Source organism: Saccoglossus kowalevskii, chromosome 15, assembly GCF_978046115.1.
Source record: "Saccoglossus kowalevskii chromosome 15, keSacKowa6.1, whole genome shotgun sequence".
Taxonomy (NCBI): domain Eukaryota; kingdom Metazoa; phylum Hemichordata; class Enteropneusta; family Harrimaniidae; genus Saccoglossus; species Saccoglossus kowalevskii.
In genome coordinates, this window is record NC_140655.1 from 1,515,622 (window position 1) to 1,531,237 (window position 15,616).

Below are 15,616 nucleotides of genomic sequence, written 5' to 3' on the forward strand. Positions count from 1 at the left end.
CACCAATATCTCATGTGGGTATTACATGTACAACCTACGTACACACCAATATCTTATGTGGGTATTACATGTACAACCTACGTACACACCAATATCTATATCATGTGGGTATTACATGTACAACCTACATACACACCAATATCTTATGTGGGTATTACATGTACAACGTACGTACACACCAATATCTATATCATGTGGGTATTACATGTACAACCTACGTACACACCAATATCTTATCATGTAGGTATTGCATGTACAACCTACGCACACACCAATATCTTATCATGTAGGTATTACATGTACAACCTACGTACACACCAATATCTTATCATGTAGGTATTACATGTACAACCTACGTACACACCAATATCTTATCATGTAGGTATTACATGTACAACCTACGCACACACTAATATCTTATCATGTAGGTATTACATGTACAACCTATGTACACTCCAATATCATATCATGTAGGTATTACATGTACAACCTACGTACACACCAATATCCACATTATGTGGGTATTACATGTACAACCTACGTACACACCAATATCTTATCATGTAGGTATTACATGTACAACCTACGTACACACCAATATCTATATCATGTGGGTATTACACGTACAACCTACGTACACACCAATATCTATATCATGTGGGTATTACATGTACAACCTACATACACACCAATATCTTATGTGGGTATTACATGTACAACCTACGTACACACCAATATCTATATCATGTGGGTATTACATGTACAACCTGCGTACACACGAATATCTTATCATGTAGGTATTACATGTACAACCTACGCACACACCAATATCTTATCATGTAGGTATTACATGTACAACCTACGTACACACCAATATCTTATCATGTGGGTATTACATGTACAACCTACGCACACACCAATATCTTATCATGTGGGTATTACATGTACAACCTACGTACACACCAATATATTAACATGTGGGTATTACACGTACAACCTACGCACACACCAATATCTTATCATGTGGGTATTACATGTATAACCTACATACACACCAATATCCATATCATGTGGGTATTACATGTACAACCTACGTACACACCAATATCTTATCATGTGGGTATTACATGTACAACCTACGCACACACCAATATCTGTATCATATGGGTATTACATGTACAACCTATGCACACACCAATATCGTATCATGTAGGTATTACATGTACAAACTACGTACACACCAATATCTATATCATATGGGTATTACATGTACAACCTACGCACACACCAATATCTGTATCATATGGGTATTACATGTACAACCTACGCACACACCAATATCTGTATCATGTGGGTATTACATGTACAACCTATGCACACACCAATATCTTATCATGTGGATATTACATGTACAACCTACGCACACACCAATATCTTATCATGTGGGTATTACATGTACAACCTACATACACACCAATATCTCATGTGGGTATTACATGTACAACCTACGTACACACCAATATCTTATCATGTGGATATTACATGTACAACCTACGCACACACCAATATCTTATCATGTGGGTATTACATGTACAACCTACATACACACCAATATCTCATGTGGGTATTACGTGTACAACCTACGTACACACCAATATCCACATTATGTGGGTATTACATGTACAACCCATGTACACACCAATATCTTATCATGAAGGTATTACATGTACAACCTACGTACACACCAATATCTTATCATGTGGGTATTACATGTACAACCTACGTACACACCAATATCTTACCATGTGGGTATTACATGTACAACCTACGTACACACCAATATCTTATCATGTGCGTATTACATGTACAACCTACACACACACCAATATCTTATCATGTGGGTATTACATGTACAACATACGTACACACCAATATCTTATCATGTAGGTATTACATGTACAACCTACGTACACACCAATATCTTATTATGTAGGTATTACATGTACAACCTACGTACACACCAATATCTTATCATGTGGGTATTACATGTATAACCTACGTACACACCAATATCTTACCATGTGGGTATTACATGTACAACCTACGTACACACCAATATCTTATCATGTGCGTATTACATGTACAACCTACACACACACCAATATCTTATCATGTGGGTATTACATGTACAACATACGTACACACCAATATCTTATCATGTGGGTATTACATGTACAACCTACATACACACCAATATCTTATCATGTGGTTATTACATGTACAACCTACATACACACCAATATCTTATCATGTGGGTATTACATGTACAACCTACGTACACACCAATATCTTATCATGTAGGTATTACATGTACAACCTACGCACACACCAATATCTTATCATGTAGGTATTACATGTACAACCTACGTACACACCAATATCTTATCATGTAGGTATTACATGTACAACCTACGCACACACCAATATCTTATCATCTGGGTATTACATGTACAACCTACGTACACACCAATATCTTATCATGTGGGTATTACATGTACAACCTACGTACACACCAATATCTTATCATGTAGGTATTACATGTACAACCTACGTACACAACAATATCTTATCATGTAGGTATTACATGTACAACCTACGTACACACCAATATCTTATCATGTAGGTATTACATGTATAACTTACGTACACACCAATATCTTATCATGTGGGTATTACATGTACAACCTACATACACACCAATATCTTATCATGTGGGTATTACATGTACAACCTACGTACACACCAATATCTTATCATGTGGGTATTACATGTACAACCTACATACACACCAATATCTTATCATGTGGGTATTACATGTACAACCTACATACACACCAATATCTTATCATGTGGGTATTACATGTACTACCTACATACACACCAATATCTTATCATGTGGGTATTACATGTATAACCTACATACACACCAATATCCATATCATGTGGGTATTACATGTACAACCTACGCACACACCAATATCCTTATCATGTAGGTATTACATGTACAACCTACGTACACACCAATATCTTAACATGTGGGTATTACATGTACAACCTACGCACACACCAATATCTTATCATGTGGGTATTACATGTATAACCTACATACACACCAATATCCATATCATGTGGGTATTACATGTACAACCTACGTACACACCAATATCTTATCATGTGGGTATTACATGTACAACCTACGCACACACCAATATCTGTATCATATGGGTATTACATGTACAACCTATGCACACACCAATATCTTATCATGTAGGTATTACATGTACAAACTACGTACACACCAATATCTATATCATATGGGTATTACATGTACAACCTACGCACACACCAATATCTGTATCATATGGGTATTACATGTACAACCTACGCACACACCAATATCTATATCATGTGGGTATTACATGTACAACCTATGCACACACCAATATCTTATCATGTGGGTATTACATGTACAACCTACATGCACACCAATATCTTATGTGGGTATTACATGTACAACCTACGTACACACCAATATATTATCATGTGGATATTACATGTACAACCTACGCACACACCAATATCTTATCATGTGGGTATTACATGTACAACCTACATACACACCAATATCTCATGTGGGTATTACGTGTACAACCTACGTACACACCAATATCCACATTATGTGGGTATTACATGTACAACCTACGTACACACCAATATCTTATCATGTGGATATTACATGTACAACCTACGCACACACCAATATCTTATCATGTGGGTATTACATGTACAACCTACATACACACCAATATCTCATGTGGGTATTACGTGTACAACCTACGTACACACCAATATCCACATTATGTGGGTATTACATGTACAACCTACGTACACACCAATATCTTATCATGTAGGTATTACATGTACAACCTACGTACACACCAATATCTATATCATGTGGGTATTACATGTACAACCTGCGTACACACCAATATCTTATCATGTAGGTATTACATGTACAACCTACGCACACACCAATATCTTATCATGTAGGTATTACATGTACAACCTACGTACACACCAATATCTTATCATGTGGGTATTACATGTACAACCTACGCACACACCAATATCTTATCATGTGGGTATTACATGTACAACCTACGTACACACCAATATCTAATGTGGGTATTACACGTACAACCTACGTACACACCAATATCTATATCATGTGGGTATTACATGTACAACCTACATACACACCAATATCTCATGTGGGTATTACATGTACAACCTACGTGCACACCAATATCCACATTATGTGGGTATTACATGTACAACCTACGTACACACCAATATCTTATCATGTATGTATTACATGTACAACCTACGTACACACCAATATCCATATCATGTGGGTATTACAGGTACAACCTACGTACACACCAATATCTATATCATGTGGGTATTACATGTACAACCTACGTACACACCAATATCTTATGTGGGTATTACACGTACAACCTACGTACACACCACTATCTATATCATGTGGGTATTACATGTACAACCTACATACACACCAATATCTCATGTGGGTATTACATGTACAACCTACGTACACACCAATATCTTATGTGGGTATTACATGTACAACATACGTACACACCAATATCTATATCATGTGGGTAGTACATGTACAACCTACATACACACCAATATCTTATGTGGGTATTACATGTACAACGTACGTACACACCCAATATCTATATCATATGGGTATTACATGTACAACCTCCGTACACACCAATATCTGTATCATATGGGTATTACATGTACAACCTACGTACACACCAATATCTTATCATGTGGGTATTACACGTACAACCTATGCACACACCAATATCTTATCATGTGGGTATTACATGTATAACCTACATACACACCAATATCCATATCATGTGGGTATTACATGTACAACCTACGTACACACCAATATCTTATCATGTGGGTATTACATGTACAACCTACGCACACACCAATATCTGTATCATATGGGTATTACATGTACAACCTATGCACACACCAATATCTTATCATGTAGGTATTACATGTACAAACTACGTACACACCAATATCTGTATCATATGGGTATTACATGTACAACCTACGCACACACCAATATCTGTATCATATGGGTATTACATGTACAACCTACGCACACACCAATATCTTATCATGTGGGTATTACATGTACAACCTACGTACACACCAATATCTTAACATGTGGGTATTACACGTACAACCTACGCACACACCAATATCTTATCATGTGGGTATTACATGTATAACCTACATACACACCAATATCCATATCATGTGGGTATTACATGTACAACCTACGTACACACCAATATCTTATCATGTGGGTATTACATGTACAACCTACGCACACACCAATATCTGTATCATATGGGTATTACATGTACAACCTATGCACACACCAATATCTTATCATGTAGGTATTACATGTACAAACTACGTACACACCAATATCTATATCATATGGGTATTACATGTACAACCTACGCACACACCAATATCTGTATCATATGGGTATTACATGTACAACATACGCACACACCAATATCTGTATCATGTGGGTATTACATGTACAACCTATGCACACACCAATATCTTATCATGTGGGTATTACATGTACAACCTACATACACACCAATATCTTATGTGGGTATTACATGTACAACCTACGTACACACCAATATCTTATCATGTGGATATTACATGTACAACCTACGCACACACCAATATCTTATCATGTGGGTATTACATGTACAACCTACATACACACCAATATCTCATGTGGGTATTACGTGTACAACCTACGTACACACCAATATCCACATTATGTGGGTATTACATGTACAACCTACGTACACACCAATATCTATATCATGTGGGTATTACATGTACAACCTGCGTACACACCAATATCTTATCATGTAGGTATTACATGTACAACCTACGTACACACCAATATCTTATCATGTGGGTATTACACGTACAACCTATGCACACACCAATATCTTATCATGTGGGTATTACATGTATAACCTACATACACACCAATATCCATATCATGTGGGTATTACATGTACAACCTACGTACACACCAATATCTTATCATGTGGGTATTACATGTACAACCTACGCACACACCAATATCTGTATCATATGGGTATTACATGTACAACCTATGCACACACCAATATCTTATCATGTAGGTATTACATGTACAAACTACGTACACACCAATATCTGTATCATATGGGTATTACATGTACAACCTACGCACACACCAATATCTGTATCATATGGGTATTACATGTACAACCTACGCACACACCAATATCTTATCATGTGGGTATTACATGTACAACCTACGTACACACCAATATCTTAACATGTGGGTATTACACGTACAACCTACGCACACACCAATATCTTATCATGTGGGTATTACATGTATAACCTACATACACACCAATATCCATATCATGTGGGTATTACATGTACAACCTACGTACACACCAATATCTTATCATGTGGGTATTACATGTACAACCTACGCACACACCAATATCTGTATCATATGGGTATTACATGTACAACCTATGCACACACCAATATCTTATCATGTAGGTATTACATGTACAAACTACGTACACACCAATATCTATATCATATGGGTATTACATGTACAACCTACGCACATACCAATATCTGTATCATATGGGTATTACATGTACAACCTACGCACACACCAATATCTGTATCATGTGGGTATTACATGTACAACCTATGCACACACCAATATCTTATCATGTGGGTATTACATGTACAACCTACATACACACCAATATCTTATGTGGGTATTACATGTACAACCTACGTACACACCAATATCTTATCATGTGGATATTACATGTACAACCTACGCACACACCAATATCTTATCATGTGGGTATTACATGTACAACCTACATACACACCAATATCTCATGTGGGTATTACGTGTACAACCTACGTACACACCAATATCCACATTATGTGGGTATTACATGTACAACCTACGTACACACCAATATCTATATCATGTGGGTATTACATGTACAACCTGCGTACACACCAATATCTTATCATGTAGGTATTACATGTACAACCTACGTACACACCAATATCTTATCATGTGGGTATTACACGTACAACCTATGCACACACCAATATCTTATCATGTGGGTATTACATGTATAACCTACATACACACCAATATCCATATCATGTGGGTATTACATGTACAACCTACGTACACACCAATATCTTATCATGTGGGTATTACATGTACAACCTACGCACACACCAATATCTGTATCATATGGGTATTACATGTACAACCTATGCACACACCAATATCTTATCATGTAGGTATTACATGTACAAACTACGTACACACCAATATCTGTATCATATGGGTATTACATGTACAACCTACGCACTCACCAATATCTGTATCATATGGGTATTACATGTACAACCTACGCACACACCAATATCTTATCATGTGGGTATTACATGTACAACCTACGTACACACCAATATCTTAACATGTGGGTATTACACGTACAACCTACGCACACACCAATATCTTATCATGTGGGTATTACATGTATAACCTACATACACACCAATATCCATATCATGTGGGTATTACATGTACAACCTACGTACACACCAATATCTTATCATGTGGGTATTACATGTACAACCTACGCACACACCAATATCTGTATCATATGGGTATTACATGTACAACCTATGCACACACCAATATCTTATCATGTAGGTATTACATGTACAAACTACGTACACACCAATATCTATATCATATGGGTATTACATGTACAACCTACGCACACACCAATATCTGTATCATATGGGTATTACATGTACAACCTACGCACACACCAATATCTGTATCATGTGGGTATTACATGTACAACCTACGCACACACCAATATCTTATCATGTGGGTATTACATGTACAACCTACATACACACCAATATCTTATGTGGGTATTACATGTACAACCTACGTACACACCAATATCTTATCATGTGGATATTACATGTACAACCTACGCACACACCAATATCTTATCATGTGGGTATTACATGTACAACCTACATACACACCAATATCTCATGTGGGTATTACGTGTACAACCTACGTACACACCAATATCCACATTATGTGGGTATTACATGTACAACCTACGTACACACCAATATCTATATCATGTGGGTATTACATGTACAACCTGCGTACACACCAATATCTTATCATGTAGGTATTACATGTACAACCTACGCACACACCAATATCTTATCATGTAGGTATTACATGTACAACCTACGTACACACCAATATCTTATCATGTGGGTATTACATGTACAACCTACGCACACACCAATATCTTATCATGTGGGTATTACATGTACAACCTACGTAAACACCAATATCTTATGTGGGTATTACACGTACACACCAATATCTATATCATGTGGGTATTACATGTACAACCTACATACACACCAATATCTCATGTGGGTATTACATGTACAACCTACGTACACACCAATATCCACATTATGTGGGTATTACATGTACAACCTACGTACACACTAATATCTTATCATGTAGGTATTACATGTACAACCTACGTACACACCAATATCTATATCATGTGGGTATTACAGGTACAACCTACGTACACACCAATATCTATATCATGTGGGTATTACATGTACAACCTACGTACACACCAATATCTTATGTGGGTATTACACGTACAACCTACGTATACACCAATATCTTATGTGGGTATTACATGTACAACCTACGTACACACCAATATCTATATCATGTGGGTATTACATGTACAACCTACGTACACACCAATATCTTATCATGTAGGTATTACATGTACAACCTACGCACACACCAATATCTTATCATGTAGGTATCACATGTACAACCTACGTACACACCAATATCTTATCATGTAGGTATTACATGTACAACCTACGTACACACCAATATCTTATCATGTAGGTATTACATGTACAACCTACGCACACACTAATATCTTATCATGTAGGTATTACATGTACAACCTACGTACACTCCAATATCTTATCATGTAGGTATTACACGTACAACCTACGTACACACCAATATCTATATCATGTGGGTATTACATGTACAACCTACATACACACCAATATCTCATGTGGGTATTACATGTACAACCTACGTACACACCAATATCCACATTATGTGGGTATTACATGTACAACCTCCGTACACACCAATATCTTATCATGTAGGTATTACATGTACAACCTACGTACACACCAATATCTATATCATGTGGGTATTACATGTACAACCTACGTACACACCAATATATTATCATGTAGGTATTACATGTACAACCTACGCACACACCAATATCTTATCATGTGGGTTTTACATGTATAACCTACATACACACCAATATCCATATCATGTGGGTATTACATGTACAACCTACATACACACCAATATCCATATCATGTGGGTATTACATGTACAACCTACGTACACACCAATATCTTATCATGTGGGTATTACATGTACAACCTACGCACACACCAATATCTGTATCATATGGGTATTACATGTACAACCTATGCACACACCAATATCTTATCATGTAGGTATTACATGTACAAACTACGTACACACCAATATCTATATCATATGGGTATTACATGTACAACCTACGCACACACCAATATCTGTATCATATGGGTATTACATGTACAACCTACGCACACACCAATATCTGTATCATGTGGGTATTACATGTACAACCTATGCACACACCAATATCTTATCATGTGGGTATTACATGTACAACCTACATACACACCAATATCTTATGTGGGTATTACATGTACAACCTACGTACACACCAATATCTTATCATGTGGATATTACATGTACAACCTACGCACACACCAATATCTTATCATGTGGGTATTACATGTACAACCTACATACACACCAATATCTCATGTGGGTATTACGTGTACAACCTACGTACACACCAATATCCACATTATGTGGGTATTACATGTACAACCTACGTACACACCAATATCTATATCATGTGGGTATTACATGTACAACCTGCGTACACACCAATATCTTATCATGTAGGTATTACATGTACAACCTACGCACACACCAATATCTTATCATGTAGGTATTACATGTACAACCTACGTACACACCAATATCTTATCATGTGGGTATTACATGTACAACCTACGCACACACCAATATCTTATCATGTGGGTATTACATGTACAACCTACGTAAACACCAATATCTTATGTGGGTATTACACGTACACACCAATATCTATATCATGTGGGTATTACATGTACAACCTACATACACACCAATATCTCATGTGGGTATTACATGTACAACCTACGTACACACCAATATCCACATTATGTGGGTATTACATGTACAACCTACGTACACACTAATATCTTATCATGTAGGTATTACATGTACAACCTACTTACACACCAATATCTATATCATGTGGGTATTACAGGTACAACCTACGTACACACCAATATCTATATCATGTGGGTATTACATGTACAACCTACGTACACACCAATATCTTATGTGGGTATTACACGTACAACCTACGTATACACCAATATCTTATGTGGGTATTACATGTACAACCTACGTACACACCAATATCTATATCATGTGGGTATTACATGTACAACCTACGTACACACCAATATCTTATCATGTAGGTATTACATGTACAACCTACGCACACACCAATATCTTATCATGTAGGTATCACATGTACAACCTACGTACACACCAATATCTTATCATGTAGGTATTACATGTACAACCTACGTACACACCAATATCTTATCATGTAGGTATTACATGTACAACCTACGCACACACTAATATCTTATCATGTAGGTATTACATGTACAACCTACGTACACTCCAATATCTTATCATGTAGGTATTACACGTACAACCTACGTACACACCAATATCTATATCATGTGGGTATTACATGTACAACCTACATACACACCAATATCTCATGTGGGTATTACATGTACAACCTACGTACACACCAATATCCACATTATGTGGGTATTACATGTACAACCTCCGTACACACCAATATCTTATCATGTAGGTATTACATGTACAACCTACGTACACACCAATATCTATATCATGTGGGTATTACATGTACAACCTACGTACACACCAATATCTATATCATGTGGGTATTACATGTACAACCTACATACACACCAATATCTTATGTGGGTATTACATGTACAACGTACGTACACACCAATATCTATATCATGTGAGTATTACATGTACAACCTACGTACACACCAATTTCTTATCATTTAGGTATTACATGTACAACCTACGCACACACCAATATCTTATCATGTAGGTATTACATGTACAACCTACGTACACACCAATATCTTATCATGTCGGTATTACATGTACAACCTACGTACACACCAATATCTTATCATGTAGGTATTACATGTACAACCTACGCACACACTAATATCTTATCATGTAGGTATTACATGTACAACCTATGTACACTCCAATATCTTATCATGTAGGTATTACATGTACAACCTACGTACACACCAATATCCACATTATGTGGGTATTACATGTACAACCTACGTACACACCAATATCTTATCATGTAGGTATTACATGTACAACCTACGTACACACCAATATCTATATCATGTGGGTATTACACGTACAACCTACGTACACACCAATATCTATATCATGTGGGTATTACATGTACAACCTACATACACACCAATATCTTATGTGGGTATTACATGTACAACCTACGTACACACCAATATATTATCATGTGGATATTACATGTACAACCTACGCACACACCAATATCTTATCATGTGGGTATTACATGTACAACCTACATACACACCAATATCTCATGTGGGTATTACGTGTACAACCTACGTACACACCAATATCCACATTATGTGGGTATTACATGTACAACCTACGTACACACCAATATCTTATCATGTGGATATTACATGTACAACCTACGCACACACCAATATCTTATCATGTGGGTATTACATGTACAACCTACATACACACCAATATCTCATGTGGGTATTACGTGTACAACCTACGTACACACCAATATCCACATTATGTGGGTATTACATGTACAACCTACGTACACACCAATATCTTATCATGTAGGTATTACATGTACAACCTACGTACACACCAATATCTATATCATGTGGGTATTACATGTACAACCTGCGTACACACCAATATCTTATCATGTAGGTATTACATGTACAACCTACGCACACACCAATATCTTATCATGTAGGTATTACATGTACAACCTACGTACACACCAATATCTTATCATGTGGGTATTACATGTACAACCTACGCACACACCAATATCTTATCATGTGGGTATTACATGTACAACCTACGTACACACCAATATCTAATGTGGGTATTACACGTACAACCTACGTACACACCAATATCTATATCATGTGGGTATTACATGTACAACCTACATACACACCAATATCTCATGTGGGTATTACATGTACAATCTACGTGCACACCAATATCTTATCATGTATGTATTACATGTACAACCTACGTACACACCAATATCTATATCATGTGGGTATTACAGGTACAACCTACATACACACCAATATCTCATGTGGGTATTACATGTACAACCTACGTACACACCAATATCTTATCATGTATGTATTACATGTACAACCTACGTACACACCAATATCTATATCATGTGGGTATTACAGGTACAACCTACGTACACACCAATATCTATATCATGTGGGTATTACATGTACAACCTACGTACACACCAATATCTTATGTGGGTATTACACGTACAACCTACGTACACACCAATATATTATCATGTGGATATTACATGTACAACCTACGCACACACCAATATCTTATCATGTGGGTATTACATGTACAACCTACATACACACCAATATCTCATGTGGGTATTACGTGTACAACCTACGTACACACCAATATCCACATTATGTGGGTATTACATGTACAACCTACGTACACACCAATATCTTATCATGTGGATATTACATGTACAACCTACGCACACACCAATATCTTATCATGTGGGTATTACATGTACAACCTACATACACACCAATATCTCATGTGGGTATTACGTGTACAACCTACGTACACACCAATATCCACATTATGTGGGTATTACATGTACAACCTACGTACACAAAAATATCTTATCATGTAGGTATTACATGTACAACCTACGTACACACCAATATCTATATCATGTGGGTATTACATGTACAACCTGCGTACACACCAATATCTTATCATGTAGGTATTACATGTACAACCTACGCACACACCAATATCTTATCATGTAGGTATTACATGTACAACCTACGTACACACCAATATCTTATCATGTGGGTATTACATGTACAACCTACGCACACACCAATATCTTATCATGTGGGTATTACATGTACAACCTACGTACACACCAATATCTAATGTGGGTATTACACGTACAACCTACGTACACACCAATATCTATATCATGTGGGTATTACATGTACAACCTACATACACACCAATATCTCATGTGGGTATTACATGTACAATCTACGTGCACACCAATATCCACATTATGTGGGTATTACATGTACAACCTACGTACACACCAATATCTTATCATGTATGTATTACATGTACAACCTACATACACACCAATATCTATATCATGTGGGTATTACAGGTACAACCTACGTACACACCAATATCTATATCATGTGGGTATTACATGTACAACCTACGTACACACCAATATCTTATGTGGGTATTACACGTACAACCTACGTACACACCAATATCTATATCATGTGGGTATTACATGTACAACCTACATACACACCAATATCTCATGTGGGTATTACATGTACAACCTACGTACACACCAATATCTTATGTGGGTATTACATGTACAACCTACGTACACACCAATATCTATATCATGTGGGTAGTACATGTACAACCTACATACACACCAATATCTTATGTGGGTATTACATGTACAACGTACGTACACACCAATATCTATATCATGTGGGTATTACATGTACAACCTACGTACACACCAATATCTTATCATGTAGGTATTACATGTACAACCTACGTACACACCAATATCTTAACATGTGGGTATTACACGTACAACCTACGCACACACCAATATCTTATCATGTGGGTATTACATGTATAACCTACATACACACCAATATCCATATCATGTGGGTATTACATGTACAACCTACGTACACACCAATATCTTATCATGTGGGTATTACATGTACAACCTACGCACACACCAATATCTGTATCATATGGGTATTACATGTACAACCTATGCACACACCAATATCTTATCATGTAGGTATTACATGTACAAACTACGTACACACCAATATCTGTATCATATGGGTATTACATGTACAACCTACGCACACACCAATATCTGTATCATATGGCTATTACATGTACAACCTACGCACACACCAATATCTTATCATGTGGGTATTACATGTACAACCTACGTACACACCAATATCTTAACATGTGGGTATTACACGTACAACCTACGCACACACCAATATCTTATCATGTGGGTATTACATGTACAACCTACGTACACACCAATATCTTATCATGTGGGTATTACATGTACAACCTACGCACACACCAATATCTCATGTGGGTATTACGTGTACAACCTACGTACACACCAATATCTTAACATGTGGGTATTACACGTACAACCTACGCACACACCAATATCTTATCATGTGGGTATTACATGTACAACCTATGCACACACCAATATCTTATCATGTGGGTATTACATGTACAACCTACATACACACCAATATCTTATGTGGGTATTACATGTACAACCTACGTACACACCAATATCTTATCATGTGGATATTACATGTACAACCTACGCACACACCAATATCTTATCATGTGGGTATTACATGTACAACCTACATACACACCAATATCTCATGTGGGTATTACGTGTACAACCTACGTACACACCAATATCCACATTATGTGGGTATTACATGTACAACCTACGTACACACCAATATCTATATCATGTGGGTATTACATGTACAACCTGCGTACACACCAATATCTTATCATGTAGGTATTACATGTACAACC